Raw genomic sequence first — 20212 nt, forward strand, 5'->3', positions numbered from 1 at the left:
ATGAATTTCTATCACCATAAATAAATTCCTCTAATTCTTCATTGGCCGCCGGAGAATCGAACGCGGGCCTAGGAGAGTGCTAGCCGAGCACGATATCAACCCATCTAATGAGGAACTAGATCAGCCCGCTATTGGTATGAAAGACTGTCCTAGTTTGAAAATTTTCAGGGAGATTTACTACGGAAGAAAGTTCCAATTAAAGAAAAAGAAAAACAAAATATCCGCATGGCAGCCGATGGAACCTGATTTACTCATAACACCCGTGAGGTCACGTGACTGATAACTCAAACAATTGTCAGGAAAAATCTGCGAGTTCATCAGGTCCGTCCAGCTAAACGGACTTCGCCCACCAATTGCCATCTACGCATCAGTTTTAATATCTGATTCGTTCGTCCGGTAGAGACAGATTGACGGGGCTCTGGCATTCTGTCAGTAACCTGTCAAAGCGATTTAGGAAGAACAGGCAATGAACCGACGCGGCCCTTGATCGTCGGATCTTTCCTTTGTTCATTATACATTCATTCATTCAAATAGCTTTTCTGAGACTCCAGAAGCTGTTGTGTTCTGTCAGTGGCTTCAAAGATGATTACGGCTCTTAGTCAGACATCAGTATAATAACATCTGACCAAACACTTAAAGCAATATTCTTACATAATTATCTCAAGTTATTTCCCTTCAAGCACTCACGCACAAGGACATGGTATATTAAAGTAATCGGTGATATGCCTTATGATTGATTCTTTAATAAACTTTTTTGTTCCTCACATTTTTAAACTTAAAGATTTGGTATTTCATCTTGGCCCCCCAGTGGTATTTATTCTTCTGATGCACGGGGTACATAAGGGATTTCATGCTAATTAATTTTCTAAGTAATTATTTTTCAGCGGCTTAATTCAAGTCCAGTCTTCAATGAGCAAGCCTCTGCTGTGCTGAAGAGCTGCTTGTATTGAATAATCTAGCATTAACCAACTTATTAATAATGATATGCGGATTATTATTATTATTATTATTATTATTATTATTATTATTATTATTATTATTATTATTATTCATGGGACCATAAGGCTAATGGATGCGTTCTTAATTAGAAGGTGAAAACGACCAAAGAATGGTGAAGAAGCTGGACAGCTAAGTAGGGAGAGATCAAACAGTGAGTAAACAGTAAAATGCAGCTGAGAGACTTTGGTGTGTCGCGCAGGGCGCACTGTCGGCAGTAACCACCACTAACCACCACTACCATTACCCTTTTCACAGGGTGAGATATGAAGCATCTGAAATATGGCGTCTTGTATCTGCCAAATGATTGATCAGGGAATTTCACGAAACATTTTGGGGAGGATTCTTTTTGGCACTGGGAATTTCTGGAAGTTTTATTAGATAAGGCAGTTTCACGAAACTTTCCTGGGCAATGGAACTTCATGAAATGTTCTGGAACGAAAGGTGACCGTGTTTTCCAGGACAGCAGAATTTCGCGAGAGCTTCTGGGATTGGGATTTTCTGGAACAACAGAATCTTGTTCAGGTTTCTTAGTCAGAGGCATGTTACAAGGTTTCCAGGGACAACAAAAATCCATGAAACTTTCGATGAAGGAGGTTTGGAACACCAGAATTTCTCAATGTTCTCTGGCACAGCAGAAATACAGGACTTTTCCTGGAATGATCGAGTTCCATGAAACTGACGGGGAAACTCTCCATGACAACGAAACCTCATGAGGCTTTCTATGATTGATGCGGCAGGGACAATGGCATTTGATGAAACTTTCCAGGAATCAGACTTCTGGAACAACAGAATTTCATGGGATCTTCTGGGAAGGCTTGTGTCATACCAGAGACCCCTTCCATCAAATATTGGTGGAAATCTGCAACAATCCAAATCAGTAAGACATAACCTGAAGCGATTATCTATCGCCCTTTAAAGATACTTTGAGTAGGCTTATAAGTAACTGCTACGAGACAAAACCACAACATTAAAACATTTAAAGGCAAGCTCTCAACATCTAGCGGAGGTAATGGGGTTAGCCTACAAGCCCCGAGCTTCTTTTGTGTAGAGGCTTAGTGCCTGGAAAGAATCCATGAGATTCTTTAGCGTAGAATGTTTCACCTGGAAAGAAGCGCTGAGATTCTTTAAAATAAAATTCTGCGCCCGTAAAGATTCTAAATTCCAAAGCATAAAATTCTTCACTTGGTGAAGCCTGCGATTCAGAAGGAAAGAAAAAAATTGCCACAGATCCTCTGTGGTTCTTTAGCGTAACTTTCTGCGCAAGAAAAGAATCTCAGTGATTCCTTAGCTTAAGGTCCTGCCCCTTGAAAGATCTGTTTTTTTAATAAACTTCGCACCTGGAAAGAAGAACTGCGATTCTGGAAGATAGACTCCCACTCCTGATATGAAATTCTAAGATTATTCAGCATAAATGTAAAAAAGAATTTATGCGAATGGAAAGAAGACTTCGGTCCCTACTTGCTGATAAACTACATGTTCATTATTTTGCAGAATTAATTCAGTGGCTGTGTGTACCAGACAGACGTGATGTTAACCATTACTTTGATTAAGTATCTCTTAACGTAATCCTCAGAGCTTAGTTGACCTGAGTATCATAGACGCGAAGTGTTCTAAAAACAAAAAAATAAAAAAAATGTTTTACAACGGGGTAAAAATCTGTTCCAGTTCCAGGAATAATATAATCCGGACTGCTCTACCAGATGGTTTGATCAGGGTGCACTGCAAATGCAACAGCCGCGTTGGTGACTTATTTTCTCGTGTTAATAATAATGTGGACATCATTCAGTAATCAACGTGTTGCCAGTAACAATTTAAAATCTAGTTATTTTTACGTCACCGCGCATCAAATCTTCTTTTCATTTTAATTTGTGTTCGAGACCTTGTTTCCAACCAAAGAATTAGAAAATTAAAAATTTCAAATGCGAGCCGATGTCGCAAGTAGGTCAAGGCTTGCTTCAGCTGAGCAACAGATTTAAAAGAAATATATTAATGCATTCGCAAGCAGTATGATCACATCAGCGCTCTCCATCATGACGGCAGATTGCTACGAGATAAATGCCAAGCTTTAGAAGATAATACGCGTCAAATAGACTTGCAATCGCTTTCGTCAAAATTTTACGAGGCCAGCAAGCAGAAAATGAAACCTTGGAACCGGATGAAGATTGAGGGTGAACAATATAAATCAAGGTGTTCGAATCACTTTCGCTTCATGCGAGTTCTCCTTTTGTAGTATAAGACTGACGCATTTAAATATATGTGTATATATATATTCATATATGTATATGTATATGTATATATATATGAATAATATATATATATATATATAAACATATATATATATATATATGTATGTATATATATATACAAATGCTTTTCAACATTGAGCCATTTCTGCAATATATCGGTAACTGCCATATCCATATTTTCAATGCTGAATCGTGGATGAACTTCCCAAGCATAAAACTTTTTCAAGATTAACCGTTGCATGCACCTTTAAAGAAGGTTCATCAGCAGTGCGTCAAAGCCCCCACACATATATCCACAAGCTTTCTTAGATCTCTATTAACCCCTGCCACTCCTACATTATTTAGCTCTCTCTCTCTCTCTCTCTCTCTCTCTCTCTCTCTCTCTCTCTCTCTCTCTCTCTCTCTCTCTCTCTCTCTCAGCTTCCACATTCAGCAGATCTTCAAAATGCTTTCCTTTAAAGCAGTATCTCTCTCTATTTGTGTCGTTTCAAGCATCTTTCCACTTGTCTCTTTTCTGGGGTCTTTTTGCCTTTTAACCTTTCTCTTTGTATATACTTCCCAGCAGAGCATCTTAATATTTTCTCAACTGCAATTTCTCGTTGTCACTTTCCAGTTTTTAAACATTTGCGTTCTTTGCTCACTGATGCTTTCTTCTAAGCTGCTCACTGCCCTTTTCATCATCACATCCACCAATTTGCTCTCCCAGCTGGTTAGCTTCTTCTTACTATTTTCTCTCCCTCATGTTCACTTATAGAGTTTCATTCTTTGTAGATTAAGCATTTACAGAAATCAAACCTTTTACCAAATAAATTTCCCACAAAAGAACACTTTCTATTCTCAATGATTTCAGGAACTCTGTACTTACTAAGAGCTCCATGCCTCTTTGACACCTATCCTTGCATTCAAACCACCTAGCATAGCCACCCTTTCATAATCTCCAAACCAGACAGTTTCTGATTCAGACTAGGCTACAAGTAGCTTCTTCCACTAGCATTTGCTTTCATATCTGGATCATTTACAATTTTTATAATCTGTCAACTATACCAGTTACAACCATTTTTTGTCCTTATTCTTACATCCCTTGCCCTTTCACCTTTGTCTTCTCAAGTGCTATAACATTCAGCTTTCTCACCTTTAACAAATTAACCAACATAATTGTCTTTAGCTTTGCTTGTTATTATTACACCATGAGAAAAGAATGGGATATATATATATATATATATATATATATATATATATATATATATATATATATATATATATATATATATATATATATATATATATATATATATATATATATATATATATATATATATATATATATATATATATATATATATATATATATATATATATATATATATATATATATATATATATATACATAATGTGTGTGAGTGTATGGGGACATGGGTTAACATTTCCCATTCTTTTCTTATGGTGCAATAATAACAAGCTCGCATCATAAACCTCTATTTATGCCATTATAAAAAACAATTCCGTAAACGAGAAAGTTACATAAGGTCCTAGAAATAAACTTCAGGACTGATCAATGTGCGTAACGTCTTTTCTCCCGTTTGATATTCCTAGTGCTTTATATTTTTTTTTTTGTACGTGCATTCACTCTTTTTTTCTATCCTTTCTTCTCATTCCCTTCCCTTTTTTTTTTCTTACTTGAGCTTAGCTCATTTAGTTTATGATGGACAGTGATGAAGTGAAATACATCAATACGGAACGCGTGTTGTGAAAGTTTATATTTAGCAACCCCTCCCCTCTCGCTCTCTCTCTCTCTCTCTCTCTCTCTCTCTCTCTCTCTCTCTCTCTCTCTCTCTCTCTCTCTCTCTCTCTCTCAGACGATTTTGAAAACTCATCTAGAACCAGAACTCTACAGGTCATTACACAGAACGCAAAATCTTCTTTGAAGTTGCAGCCTTACCAAGATTACTCTTGCACATTTAAGTCAGAATAGAAATTGGGATGATAATCTCTACTCAAATTTACGCAACGGACCAAAGTTAGAGCTGTAATGAGTTTAGAGGCCTTACGTGCAATTCATATTCCAGGCCCCGCGTGAGGGATGGACTGGCTGAAAGCTGGACGGGGTTCCAAAACTCGTTAATCCGGCAGAGAAGGAGTCTTAGAAGTTCGACTTGGTTAAAAGCCAGCTATGAAAAATGCGGGTTGTAATTTCACCCGCAACGTCACATTATGAAGTATTAAATACTGTGTTCCAGGTCATGTGATTATAGTTGTTATGTGAGTGAAGACCTTTATTAGCCGAAGCCACTGGGGAAGTTCAAAATGAAACGGCAGAGTGCCAGGGACTTTCGTGAATTTTAACACATCTTTATGTCCCGAAAATGTGTTAAAATACACGAAAGTACTTGGCACTCTGTCGTTTCATTTTGAACTTTCCTTAGTGGCTTCAGCTAATAACAATATATATGTGTATTTATAAATATACAGTATATAGATATACATGTGTATAAACATATATATATATATATATATATATATATATATATATATATATATATATATATATATATATATATATATATATATATATATATATTCAGACAAACCTAGCTGTCCATTACTGCTGGTTCCATTTCTCACATGTTGAAGTTTTTCCTTCCTGGAAGACTGACAAACTCTTGGGAAAAACAATTACTTACATGCTTACTACTTATAGTGCTTATTTCGATTGGGAGTATTATAAATTTCCGTAGTTATGATCCTATCATTAAGAGCTGATGTTTCGAAAAGAAATTATTGATTAATAAACACCAAAGCTTTACCCATTTTCCACGTGGATTCGTCTCCAGTCTTTTCTCCAAGAATCTTTATCATGTCTTCTGCTACCTACTATTTAGCATTCCAGGCAGATAATAAATCAAGAATTTGAAAGTGGTCAAATAAATAAAAAGGTTACGAAGACCTACGCGATGTCAGGAACGATCACGAACTGACAAATGGCAGCTAAGGGTTCCACCTAATTTTCGTATGTTACTGGAGTATTTCAGGACTCTCCGCGCCTGTCAAATGTACTGTATTAGCTCTCGGCTCCCAACTAATTCATCGCGTTCGTCTGATTCTTACTCCTTTTCTGCGTATTCTAGCCTGCCTGCTATTTTCTAACCCCGAGGCAATGGCTGGCGCTGCTGGTCTGCTGACCTTTCAGTGCCATTTGCCAGTTAGGAGCGAGACACCCTCCGCAGATCAAAGGTGGGAATGCATTACAGAAATGTTGCGAGAGAACAACATTCGAAAACTCGCATCTGCGTTATTCCTCGTATGCCTTTGGGTGAATAACATACACATATATATATATATATATATATATATATATATATATATATATATATATATATATATATATATATATATATATATATATATATATATATATATATATATATATATATCCCTAAGCTCAGTATTGGAATAGGGTGTTGGATATGCCGCCAGGCGTCGCCAGTATGCCCCGTGTGACTTTGCTGGAAGGGATATTTTCAAAGCGCGCTGGATGGCAGTCGAGTTTATCCAGTCACGGAGGTTTCTCCGTGTTCGGTGCAATTCACTGGCTTTACCTCTAAATGATTTTCGACTTTTGTTAGTGTTGTGTAGTTGAATGGATAGCCCTGGTTGGCGTATTTTATCCAGATTTGGACTACCACGCAATTCAGAAATCCTCTCAATGCTCATTTTTAATTAAAAAAAAAAAAACTCCATATGAACGTCCTTCTAAACAGGAAAATAATTTCCGCTCTGTTTTGAAAAGCGATTCACCTCCATGTATTTTCTGAATACGTTTATTCATATTTACACGCACATGCATAAAATCTGCGAAAATTAGTTTATGCTTCAAGTGCATGAGAGGTAATTTGCTTATAGTGACCATCAAAGATTCATAAGGAAAGAGATTTTTTTTATGACACTTATACATAAATTTACGCTTGGATGCATAGCGTATATAATATGCTGCATTTCCAGTATTCGAGCTCGCTTCTCTATAAATTCCATTTGACCGACTGATTCACTTAAATCAACCGTCGTTACAGAAATGATGGTCATCGGTGCCTGGTACAGTATTTGCTAAAAAAAAAAAACTCCTGATAGAAAAAAAATGTTTCTCACTTGCCGTTCATTCATTCCATGCACAGAAATGCGCCCTGGCCTCAGGACCACGAAACTTTTTAGAGAAACTGTCAGAAAGCGTTTTCATTCGGTTTCAGCAATTACCCGAGAGGTTAAAATGATTTGAAGTTTGGATTTTGATGTGCTAGTCAGATGGCTGTGTTTCAGAGATTTGGGGTTATTGTCGAGATTTATTTTAGGGTGTCTGCCTGATCGGCTTTAGAAGATTTAGGAGAAAGCATCATGCACACGCACACGCGTGTGTGTGTGTGAGTGTATACTCGGTATATATATATATATATATATATATATATATATATATATATATATATATATATATATATATATATATATATATATATATATATATATATATATACAGTATATATCTCTCTCTCTCTCTCTCTCTCTCTCTCTCTCTCTCTATATATATATATATATATATATATATATATATATATTTTTTTCTTATTTACTGTACCTTTTTTCCTCTTTGGAAGAGGTTGGAGCGAGATATGCATCCTTTCGATTTCTCAGCGAGTTCTTGGGAGTGGGGTTGCTACTCCTTCACTGTTTTCTCCTGACCCCACCACATACTGATACCCATTGATAGGTTGCTGAACTCATGAATATGCATGAGGCACTGATTCACACAAGACCTTTGAAAAAATTTAAAATAAAAGTATAATGAAGCATTTTAAGGTGAATGGCTTTAACGTTATACACCTTTCAAACCTTTTACTGTCAATTTCCGTTTCAGCAGTCAGTGACCAAATAAGTCCCAGTGCTTGGCCTAAGTTCTATATTCAATTCAATAAGAGAAGAAGACCGATAAACTAGAGGGTGGCAGAGCTACTGAACTGGCTCATTCGATAGTTGTAAGCTGGACGGGGCAGTCTGCCTCTTCTCACCAGTGTACTGTAGCTTGAGTTGAGCATTTTTGGGCTTAGTTCTCTACCGCTATATTTTTAAGCTGTGTCGTTTTAGGCTTTAGTTCTTTGACTTAGACCGTCGAGAATGTCACATACTGCTTTCATCTTTCGCTCGTTGGTGCGTATCGTCTTCAGAATTAGGGCATATTGGATTCGATGGTCTTAAGAAATTCTGGATATTTCTTGTGAATGTTGGTAGATAGAACTGTATTTTCATAGTCTCTCTCTCTAGAATTTCATCGCCAAAGTTAACCGTATTTAGAAGTGACCGTCTCAGTGAACTCCCTTTATCTCACCTAACAGATCAAAACTTCGCATCAACTAGGCCGCCTGTTTCATCGTAAAGATCAGCGCCAGTTCGGTCGTAGTCGTTCATTTTGTGATGTTAAACTGTCGCCGCAACTGCCAGGATAATCGACGCCTCTGGGAACGTTTATGTAGAAGAATCCTTCCTCGGCTGGCATAAATATGTACTGAGGTGAGTAACATTCGCTTCGTTTTTCATCTGAAATCTAGCAACGAACAAGTTATAATCATCTCCATCCAGAGGCCAGTCCGCTACCTTCATCCCCCAGTCTTGTGTGGAGGGTCTTCACCCCAAAGATCCCCGTACCTCCTCGTACTCCTTCCTAATGAAAACCATATTTTTTGGAAGCTTGAATTTCAAGTCAAAGATCCCTGTGGTGGGGCTCGTTCCATATGAATAAGGTACTTCTTCTTCTTCTTCTGAATAATAATAATAATAATAATAAGGATGGTCATCCCCGGACCTTCTCAGCTCAAACTTGCAATGTATTTAGATCCTCAAATAAGTACAAACTACAATTGTTTAGCCGCTGTAGTTCGACAGCCTAGACCTAAAATAATTTACTGTAGATTGCAGGTGTTTAAAAAAGACTATTTAAAAATTAATAAATATTTGATATTCCACCGTAAAGCTTTATTTCAACATAGGCCTATATTTATTGCATCGCCATTTTAAAGTTATGAACCGACAGATCTGTTGAATATTCAGTGTAGGGTTTCTCTAAATAAGCAGAGTTTAATAGCAATGGAGTTCCACTAGTACAATATAATCTTTTAAAACTTATGTCGTCTACTCAGATTACGTTAAAACATAATTGACAGTCAAAATATTAATTAAGAGGAAAATAAGAGTAAATTAGGGTCTCGATAGTCATTTTGGAGTTATCATACATTGGCGACTTCAGCCTTCTCTTCTGGCGGTAAAAGTTGTCGAAAATTGAGCTACAATATTTTGACGGTATTTTTTGGTGAATTTTAGTGATGTGGTTATTCAAATGCTATTTGAGTCACAGTACGCGAGAATATAGGGCACCATAATCTAAGTATTTGAGTAAACAACGTAACTTCCATGTGAGAGAGTGATGACGTCATTAGTACGGTCGAGAATTGAACAGAAAACGGTTGTGACTAAACGAGTCATGTTATGTCTTGTATGTCTTTTTAGAGCTATAATTTGTCTTGACAGACGGTCAGTCTGTAATCATTTGCTTTGAAAGACAGCTGAGCTGGTGTGCATGTTGCACATTTCAAGATGAATGTTGCCATAATACTTTTAAACGTTACAAGGTCGAGTAACTGATACTAATTCACGGTGCTGCTTGGGCATGGTATCTACGCGTCACCTCCGAGGTGCTGGTGCTAAACATGTTGGAAGTTCAGTGGGACGCCGTGATTAGTACTATCCCCGCGGGGATCAAAGATATCGTTTATTAATATAATGATTTGTCGACCACACAATATAGAAATGGGTGTATATAATACTTTGATCCCCGAGAGGTTAGTAGGCTACTAAACACGGCGTCCCAAGGAGCTTCCGCCATGTTTAGTACTAGCACCCGGGAGGTGACGCATTGATAACAAGCCAGAGTAGTGCCCTAATTCACTTGAATACTCACATGGTCTAGTCTTTCCTCTCAGCAAGTACTACAGTTAGACGACAGTTCATCTTTCATTTCCTCATCGTTAAGTGTTTGAAAAGTGATTGAGAGTGTATTAATCTAGGTGCTGAATGGTTTAAGGCATTGGTTCTTAACCATTTTACTGCCACGCCCCCTCTAAGAGTTGGTCCTTCCCTCCACGCCCCTCTTCCATCTGTGAGTAAAATTCCCTCCCACGTTTAAAGAAAAAAAAGGAAAGAGAAAGAGAAGGTGTTTTTATTCACTTGGGAATGAATTAGTGAGATACTTGACACTGCTTCTTAGCGACTCTTGTTAAGAGAATAAAGAGTATAAGTAGAGAATATTCAATTTTTCCCCAGGGCTCGCGCCCCCCTTGGAAATTGCTGACGCCCCTCAGGTTGAGAACCACTGGTTTAAGGCAACGACCGTGAAATCACGAACTTAACAATTATCTCGGCTTCTTGTTGCCCGAATATTTGACATTTCTTGTTTGGAGTTGGATGAATTAATTATTACAGACGCGTTTAGAAGTATATGTATAAAAAAAAACATACATACTTGTACGTATATATGTCAAAGTATGTAATATGCGTTGGGGTGTGTTTTTAAATGCATGATACGTGTATGTAAATAGGATATCTGAAGAGGCATCTCCCGTAGGAAGTTGGTGCCGTTAGTGCACTCACCCGCGCAGTACACCGTGCAGGCATTATAAAAGGTTCTTTATAAAGCGTCCCACAGCCCCTAGTTGCAACCCCCGTTCATTTCAGCACTTACTAATACACTCTGTTCACATTCTTTCCATTTTACCTTCCACCCTCTTCTAACAATTGTTTCATAGTGCAACTGCGAGGTTTTCCTCCTGTGACGCCCCTGCAACCTTTTTACTCTCAGCTTTCCATTCGGTGCTGAGTGACCTAATAGGTCCCAGCGCTAGGTCTAGGGCCTACGTTGTATATTCTATTCTGAGGAAGCATCAGTCATTGACGCTTTTCCTTAACTTTGCATTCCAGACCTGGCTGATTTCAAGACGAAAATCTAAAATGTTCACTTAAGGTTGTGTTATGGTTACTGTTAAGATCGTCCCTTTTAAATTTGAAGAGAGGATTTTCTGCCAAGTCTGTGAATCAGAGGAAAATTATTTGAGTGCAAAAGGTAGGTATTAGATATCGGTATATTGCGTCATTGTCTGGATCTGTGTGAATGCTGGAGTTAAGACTCAGATACTCGAAGTTCGTCACCATAATTACCATAGTTAGGAAGGAAACGGGACCATGCAAGTCAAAAACGGACCAGGGCCAAATTACACGAGTAGGACCGAAGACGCAGATGACAATTAGTGGAAGAGAAGGGAACAAACAGATTACAAGACGGGGCCAGCACAGATCAGAAGCAGAGAGATAATTCACCTTCCCTCCGGATGATATACACAGATAGCGAGGTTACGCGGAGACCCTCCCGTTAATGGACACAGATGGCTAGGATACAGACGGCTGGAAATCAGTGGGAAGATTATTCGCCTTCAAGAGTCTTGTGTAAATTGGTGATGGGGAAGGACCTGGGGCTGTCAGACAGGGAAAAGAGACTTTTTATTGAAAAATGGAGGAGAAATAACACCTTTTGTCTTTTTTAAAGGCCGATACGAGAATAATGAGGAGAAATAGCATCTGTGGCCTTTTTCAAGGGTCGATATGATAGTGAGGAGAAATAGTGTCTGAGGCCTTTTTTTAAAGGCCGATATGAGGCTAATGAGGAGAAATGGTATCTGCGGCCTTTTTTAAAGGCTGATGTGAGGACAATGAGGAGAAACAGTATCTGCGGCCTTTTTCAGGGGCCGATGTGAGGATAATGAGGAGAAATAGTATCTGTGGCTTTTTTCAAGGGCCGATATGAGGGTAATGAGGAGAAATAGTATCTGTGGCCTTTTTTAAATGCCGATATGAGGATAATGAGGAGAAATAGTATCTGCGGCCTTTTTCAAGGCCGGTATGAGGATATTGAGGAGAAAAATACAATAGTATCTGTGGTCTTTTTCAAGGGCCGATATGAGGATAATGAGGAGAAACAGTATCTGCGGCCTTTTTCAGGGGCCGATTTGAGGATAATGAGGAGAAATAAGTATCACATGGCTTTTTCGAGGGGCCGATACAGGGTAATGAGAGAGAAAATAGTATCTGTGGCCTTTTTTAAATGCCGATGTGAGGATAATGAGGAGAAATAGTATCTGCGGCCTTTTTCAAGGCCGATATGAGGATAATGAGGAGAAATAGATCTGCGGCCTTTTTCAAGGGCAGATATGAGGATAATGAGGAGAAATAGCCGACATTAAAAAAGTCTGAATCTTTTGTCCGTAGCTGTGTAGTAAATTATCTGAAAGGCTGTTCTTTCAACGAGGTCTCATTCATAAAATTGAAGAGTCTTCTAGAACTTCTCTAAAGGAATGAATGGGACAAGATAACGTTATTTATTTTACTTTATTCACGTGTGCTTTTTAAATGTTGTAACAAATTTTGATCGTGGAATTCACAAACAGTTTATATTCCTATACAGATAAGCTGTTAATACGATTTAATATGCAATTAACAATCCATTTTTTAGATATGTGTAAAGGCGCGTTCCCGATATATAGTATTTTACAGATAACGCCCAGCATAAAAAGGTGTTTACATTCATGGCCACGTTTCATCAGGGTAAGCAGTTCACTGCGGGAAGAGACATGTCCCTCTAGAATGAGCAAGGCCGTGCCTTCACGGGTGTGTCTTATCAGAATAAATATATATATATATATATATTTTTTGCAATTATTTATGGAATTCCAGAGCGTTCGGAGGCACATACAGTCTGAATAAGAAGTTTTATCCATTCAGGGTTATGTCTCATTAATATGAACACCTGCAAATGTTCAAGTGCACGTTACCAGAATAAACAGCTCTTTACATTCAAATGCAATTATCAAGGTTTTCGTTTCTTAATAGATATTTATTCTGATTTTAAAATACGGAAGGGAATGTTGCTTGATTCCAAGGCTTTACAGTGTAGGAAGCCGCTTTACATGACTCTCATATTTTAGAATTGAAGAGGGCACGTTACAGGATTCTCAGATTTTATAGTACAGGAGGGCAATTACATGATTCTCTTTATGGTATAGGAGATCACGTAACATGATTCTCAGACTTGAATATATATGAGGACAGGTAACATGATTCTGTCTTTATAATACAGGAGAGCATGTTATGTGATTCTCAGACTTTACAATACAGGAGGGCGTGTTACATGATTCTCTGATTTTATAATACAGCAGAGCATGTTCCTTGATTCTCAGATTTACGATACAGAAGGGCATGGCCACAAGATTCTCAGATTTAGGACATGCAACATGATTCTCAGATTTTATAATCGTTGAGGACATGTAACACGATTCTCAGATTTGTTAATACTGAAGAGCATAATTACACGATTCTCAGATTTTACATTGCATGAGGGAATGTGACATGATGCTTAGGTTTTATAATACAGGAGGTCACGTGACATGATTCTGTTACATTTATCTTTTCTCTCCTTGCAGCTAGGGAAGTGAATTATTGTTCTCAGAACACGTTGGCCATCCATAATCAGTTTCTTCTTATTGGTAAGTAGAGTATTTACTTTGCGTTTACATCCGTTAGTTGTATTTATCCATCAAATTCGTTTAGGCTTGCTTGTCGAAGATTAATTGAATTAGGGAACACGAAACTAAAGAAGAAGAATTCTAAAGCTTAGATGCTCAGAAACCGTCGCAGATAAGATCAGTATAATAATTCTTGATTTCGGCAAGGAAATGTGACGTTCTGGCTTGACAGGTGTTACGATGTCGCGTGCAAGGTCTCGTTCATCCGACGAACTGTTGCTTTTGTTAGAGAAAACGGTAACCTTTGTTTGCCAACTGTGACGTCATTTTATGAAGCCAGATCAGTCAATGGCTTTTCTATGGTCGATCAGTCTGATGGTTTAACTGTTTGATCCAGCATCGATGCAGTTGAACAGTGGTCTTTTTTACTTTAATGGCTTTTTTTTCTCCATTATTTATATATATATATATATATATATATATATATATATATATATATATATATATATATATATATATATATATATATATATATATACATATACACTATATATATTTGTTTATATATTTATTTATTTATTTGTTTATCTATTCATCCATTCATTCATTCGCTCTAAGGGCATACTGACCATTATTTTATTTTGCCTTTTGCAAGTTTATTACGTAGGGATTTGCGTTACGAAAATGCAAAACTTTACCAGTACGAAATTTATCACTTTTGGATTTTGTTTATTGCGGTGAGAGATTTCTGTGCTTTATTTAACTGATAGATTACTTTTGGTATATTCATAAGTCAGAAGTATCATACTTTTGCTCTGTCCTTTGGCTTTTAAGAGTATGTTCTCTAATTTACTGTAAGTTATTTCAAGACACAAAATAGTTATTTGCATTTGATGTCAAGACTGTAACCATCTTCATGAGTTTCCATTACTTTGTACGAATATGCAAAGAAATGCTGATGTAAAAATTGTTCATTTTGCATAATTTCTAATCCGTGCATCTGTTATTTGCATGGCAAAAAATGCCACAAAAATCTGCATCAGTGCATTATATTTTTAAAAACAGTGCATCAGGTAGGTACATCGGAGGGCTGCGTCATTTATTTAGCAATATTTCTATGCATGCACTTGCAACATCTGCGTTATTTAACCATCTGTTCTCTTTATTTCACGCTACTTCGAAACAGTGCAACAATTACAGGCGTAGCAGTAGCTGCGTTATTGCACGGGGTTGGTAATAGTTACGCATCTACTACCCCTTTCCCTCCCGCCCAGCCACCCACCCACCTACAACACCCCACCCCCCGCCCCAGCACCTAAACTTTAATCTTCGTAGAATCATCAATCAGGCCTCTTCGTCCCGATTACTCTCCCCCTTCATCTCTCGCGATCACATCCTGGTGTCGACGACAGGAGCGGCAGGTGTTGGCGTCCCCACGGCTCTCCTCGCATTCCATTCTGGGTGTATCTTCATTCCCACCCCTCGCGCCCCCCGGCCCTGTGATCCAAATCCCAGTCATTTATTTGTAAATGCCCCGATGCCCCCGGGGCCAGTCAGTCATTTCCCAGCCTGGGGGTTTTGCCTACCTACCTACTACGTCTCCGTGATAATCAGCATCAACCGCTTTGCTTCTTTCCCGCTTGCCTGCCTTGCCTGCTTGCCTGCTTGCTTGCCTGCTAGCTTGCTTGATTTGCCTGCAGGCTTCCGCGGATGAAATAAAGGAATGACACAGACACTGTAATCTGAAACGATTCTGTGGTAATTGTGAGGTGACGTTTGTTTTGCTTTGCGTGCTGGATTTCAAAGCTCGGTTGCGTTGCTCTGCCTTCTTTGCTTTGCTTTGCTTTGCTTTGCTTGCTTCCATGAAATAGGAGATATGGATTATAGGTAGTGCGTTCTGCAGACCGATTTCTCATTTTTCCATCAGGAAGTGGCTGTTGAACCAAGAGTTGGTAGCTTTGAAACTGAATCTGCAGATAACTTTAAATTGAATCTAGCTTAACAAATAATCTGGAAAATAACTAGATAGCTTTAAATTGAATCTGGCTTACATAAGGAAAATAACTAGATAACTTTAAATTGAATCTGGCTTACATAAGGAAAATAACTAGATAACTTTAAATTTGAATAAGGAAAATAATAACTTGAAATTGAATATAAGGAAATAACTAGATAACTTTAAATTGAATCTGGCTATAAGGAAAATAATAGATAGCTTTGAATTGAATCTGGCTTAAAAAAAATAACTAGATAGCTTTGAATTGAATCTTGAAAGTTGAATTGAATCTGGCTTACGATAAGGGAAAATAAGTAGATAACCTTAAATTGAATCTGGCTTATAAGGAAAAAAATAACTAGATTGAATCTGCTTTAAATTGAATCTGGCTTACATAAGGAAAATAACTAGATAATTTAAGGAAAATAACTTTAACTTTAAACTGAGTCTGGCTCACATAAGGAAAATAACTAGATAACTTTAACTTTAAACTGAGTCTGGCTTACATAAGGAAAATAACTAGATAACTTTAAATTGAATCTGGCTTACATAAGGAAAATAACTAGATAACTTGAAATTGAATCTGGCTTACATAAGGAAAATAACTAGATAACTTTAAATTGAATCTGGCTTACATAATGAAAATAATTCATATACAGCAGGGGTTTTGTGGTATTCGTAAACAGAATAAGTTAAATTAATTATGTTACCAAACAGAGTAAGTTAAAGTCGTGACACTCCAAGACTCAATAAGTTAAATTCGTGATTCTCCGAGACTCAAAATGGTAACTCATGATACTCCGAGACTAAACAGGTTAATTTTCGTGGTACTCCGATTCTGAATATGTTAAATTCATGATACCCCTAGACTGAAAATGTTAGTTTTCATGATACTCCGAGACTGAATAAGTTAAATTCGAGATATTCCGAGACTGAATACGTTAAATTCGAGATATTCCGAGACTGAATAAGTTAAATTCGAGATATTCCGAGACTAAGTTAAATTCGATACTCCGAGACTGATGAAGTTAATTTCATGACACTCCGAGACTGATGAAGTTAATTTCATGATACCCCGAGACTGAAAAAGTTAATTTCATAACATTCTCAGACTTAATAACTTGACCGATTATATACTGTGATTGAGTAAGTTGATTTAATGATATTCGGAACAAAATCAATTCACGATATTCTGAAACTAACAGGCTAAATTTTTACAATCCCAGACCTGAAAGATTTGAAATAATGATATAAAGAAACAAAAGAAGTTATTGATATATCGAAGTAGGAGTCTGATAAATAATATTTCGAAAACCAGTTATTGATATATCGAAGTAGGAGTCAAATAAATAATGTTCCGAAAATCAATGTTAGTTACTGATATATCGAAGTAGGAGTCAAATAAATAATGTTCCGAAAATCAATGTTAGTTATTGACATACCTAAGTAAGAGTCAAATAAATAATGTTCTGAAAATCGGTGTTAAACTAACGATATTGCGAAACAGAATAACTTAAATTAGTGGTGTTCAGAAACAATTAGCTAATAATATTCAGAATATATTCGAGTTAAAATATGATTTTCCGAAACTGAAAAAGGTTAATGGTATTTTGAGACTGAATGTTGATCTTATTGTTACTGAATAGGTTAATCCTATCCCAAAACTATTCAAGTTAAGTTACAGCGATTCAGAAACTGAATAAGCTCATGATTTTCAGAAAATTTTCAAGTTAGATTAATCATTTTCCGACACCGAGAAAGTTAAGTTAATGGTATTTTGAAACAGAATGTTAATGGCATTTCGAAACTGAATAGGTTAATGATATCCGGAAACTGTTATTGTTAAACTACAGATATTCCGAACCTGATCAGGTTAAAATGATGAAAATCCAAAGCAGAATAAGTAGCATTCGTGGCATTCCGAAAATAAATAAGCTAATGATGCTCCTTAGGGGAAAAATCCTAAATTAGTGGTTTTTCGAAGATCACGAAAACGTAATTTATAAAAATACATTTTCAAAAATAGGTTTATGATAACACCAGTAGTCTCCTGCTGTCAAGGTAAAGCTAATTCTTGTAAGCTGTCTCTCTCTCTCTCTCTTCTCTGCTCTGCTCTGTATATAATATATATATATATATATATATATATATATATATATATATATATATATATATGCATGCATATATATATACATACATATATATATGTGTAATATAGTTTACCTACTTTTTAGTAGCATTATGCTCATCAGATGCAGATGTCCTCTCTCTCTCCTCTCTCTCCTCTCTCTCTCTCTCTCTCTCTCTCTCTCTCTCTCTCTCTCTCTCTCTCTCTCTCTCATTTGTTAAGACACTAAACGCTGGTGCCAGAGACGTACACTCCAATTTCTCTTCGTAATGGTTTTCATCTGAGAGCGAATGATACGGATCGCTGTTATTTCTTGAGATAACTCTCGCATCCGAAGCAAGCGCCCAAGAAGAAGAAGAAGAAGAAGAAGAAGAAGGAGAGGATAAGGGGGAGGAAAAGAAGATGACGAGGAGGAGGAGGAGGAAGAGCTGTAGCTGTTATTCCTTGAGATAATTCTCGCATCCGACCTAGGTGAAGCAAGCGCTTGAGAAGAAGAAGAAGAAGAGAAGAAGAAGAAGAAGAAGAAGAGGAGGAGCAGGAGACGGAGGAGGAGGCGAAAGAGGGAGGGGAGGGGGAGGAGGAGGAGGAGGAGGGGGAGGAAACAAAAGCCAAGCAAGGATAACTTCTCTCGAAAGCATTCTTTGTTCTTAGACGGAACGAGAGGGATGAATCCCAGTGCGTGATCACCGCTGATAATTACAAGAAAAGCGTAATCGGGACGTTATGTATGTTGTCTGAGGGCGAAAGGAATAACAGGAATAACATGGCAGAGAGATGGAGATAGGAGCAAAGTGATTTTAGAAGATAGGATAAAAAAAAAGGGATGATTTATCCTGCTTGGGAAAATTCGCTCGTTCGTCATGTTTCTTATGCCTGCGCCGCACGCAGGCAGGCAAGCAAGCTTTATTATCATTGTTATTATGGTTATTATTAGGGACAGTGTGCAATAAATACGGTAATATTGTAAAGTATTGTAAAATGGAAAATCCAAGGTTTTTGGTTTCGAATCTCTTGTTTCAGTTATAGTAACCTAGCCTTTGGATATGTTCTTGTTTATTATTATTATTATTATTATTATTATTATTATTATTATTATTATTATTATTCGAAATAAACAAACATTCTTGTGAAACGAGCCCAGAAAAGCCTTATACTAATGGGTCAGGTTCCCACACGTGACAAATAAATATATAAATAAATAAATTAATAGGTAAATGAATAAATAATTAAATAAGAAGATTTAAATTGATAAAAGCCAATAACTTACGTGGCACACTACAACAGACCCTAATGCCATATATGAAAAAATAAAAAAAAATGGATAAAAACAAAAGACGAACTCGCTTAACAGATAAAATCTAAACACATCGCATTGAGATATCTCCGATGTCCGCCCGTTTGGTACCTTAATGTGACAAACCGTGAAATTACCTGTGGCAGAGCGTCAACACACCGGGGCCAATTAACCCTTTAAGCGTGGGAGTGTACTTTTGGCTCCTCGGCTCCTAGCCAATTTTCCCTTCAACCTGAAGACGAACCATTCTAATTTTCGTAATGATTCTTTCATCGCAAAAACGACACACAAAGGATTTTTTGGCCCACTGGCTGGTATTAATTACGGTATTTTTTTTTCTTTTTTTGTGTGCTTTTTGTTTTCTTTTTTTTGTGTGTGTCCTTTGTTCCTCCACCGTGTTTCGGATGTTGCTTCTCAGAGGGGCCGAACTGGCAGAGACAGGCGTGACAGTCGGACAGGTAAATTAGACGGACGGTCGTGAAAAATTTTGTCAGTTGGATTTTGAATGAGTTTCAAAAAAGTAAACTTTTGTTGTTATTATTATTATTATTATTATTATTATTATTATTATTATTATTATTATTATTATTATTATTATTATTATTATTGTTGTCTCAAAATGTGAGGACCCTCATCTGTATTATTAGTATTATGTTATTATATTTGAGTGGTGAAATCCACAGTGGTGTAAATGTAAGTATATATTATTATTATTATTATTATTATTATTATTATTATTATTTCTCAAAATGTGCGGATCTTCATCTTAATCATTCCTAAAAGGGCATAAACGTAAGAAGCAAAAATAGTCTAAAATAACAAAAAAGCAAAGGGTATTGAGTCAATACCATCACGCATTGCCATTTTGTCGAACAGTTTATATAATACTTTGACCTTTGACCCCTTCAGGACAAGTCTCAGAGGTTTTTATCGTAGGCAATT

Source organism: Macrobrachium rosenbergii, chromosome 49 (assembly GCF_040412425.1).
Source record: "Macrobrachium rosenbergii isolate ZJJX-2024 chromosome 49, ASM4041242v1, whole genome shotgun sequence".
Classification (NCBI taxonomy): Eukaryota; Metazoa; Arthropoda; class Malacostraca; order Decapoda; family Palaemonidae; genus Macrobrachium; species Macrobrachium rosenbergii.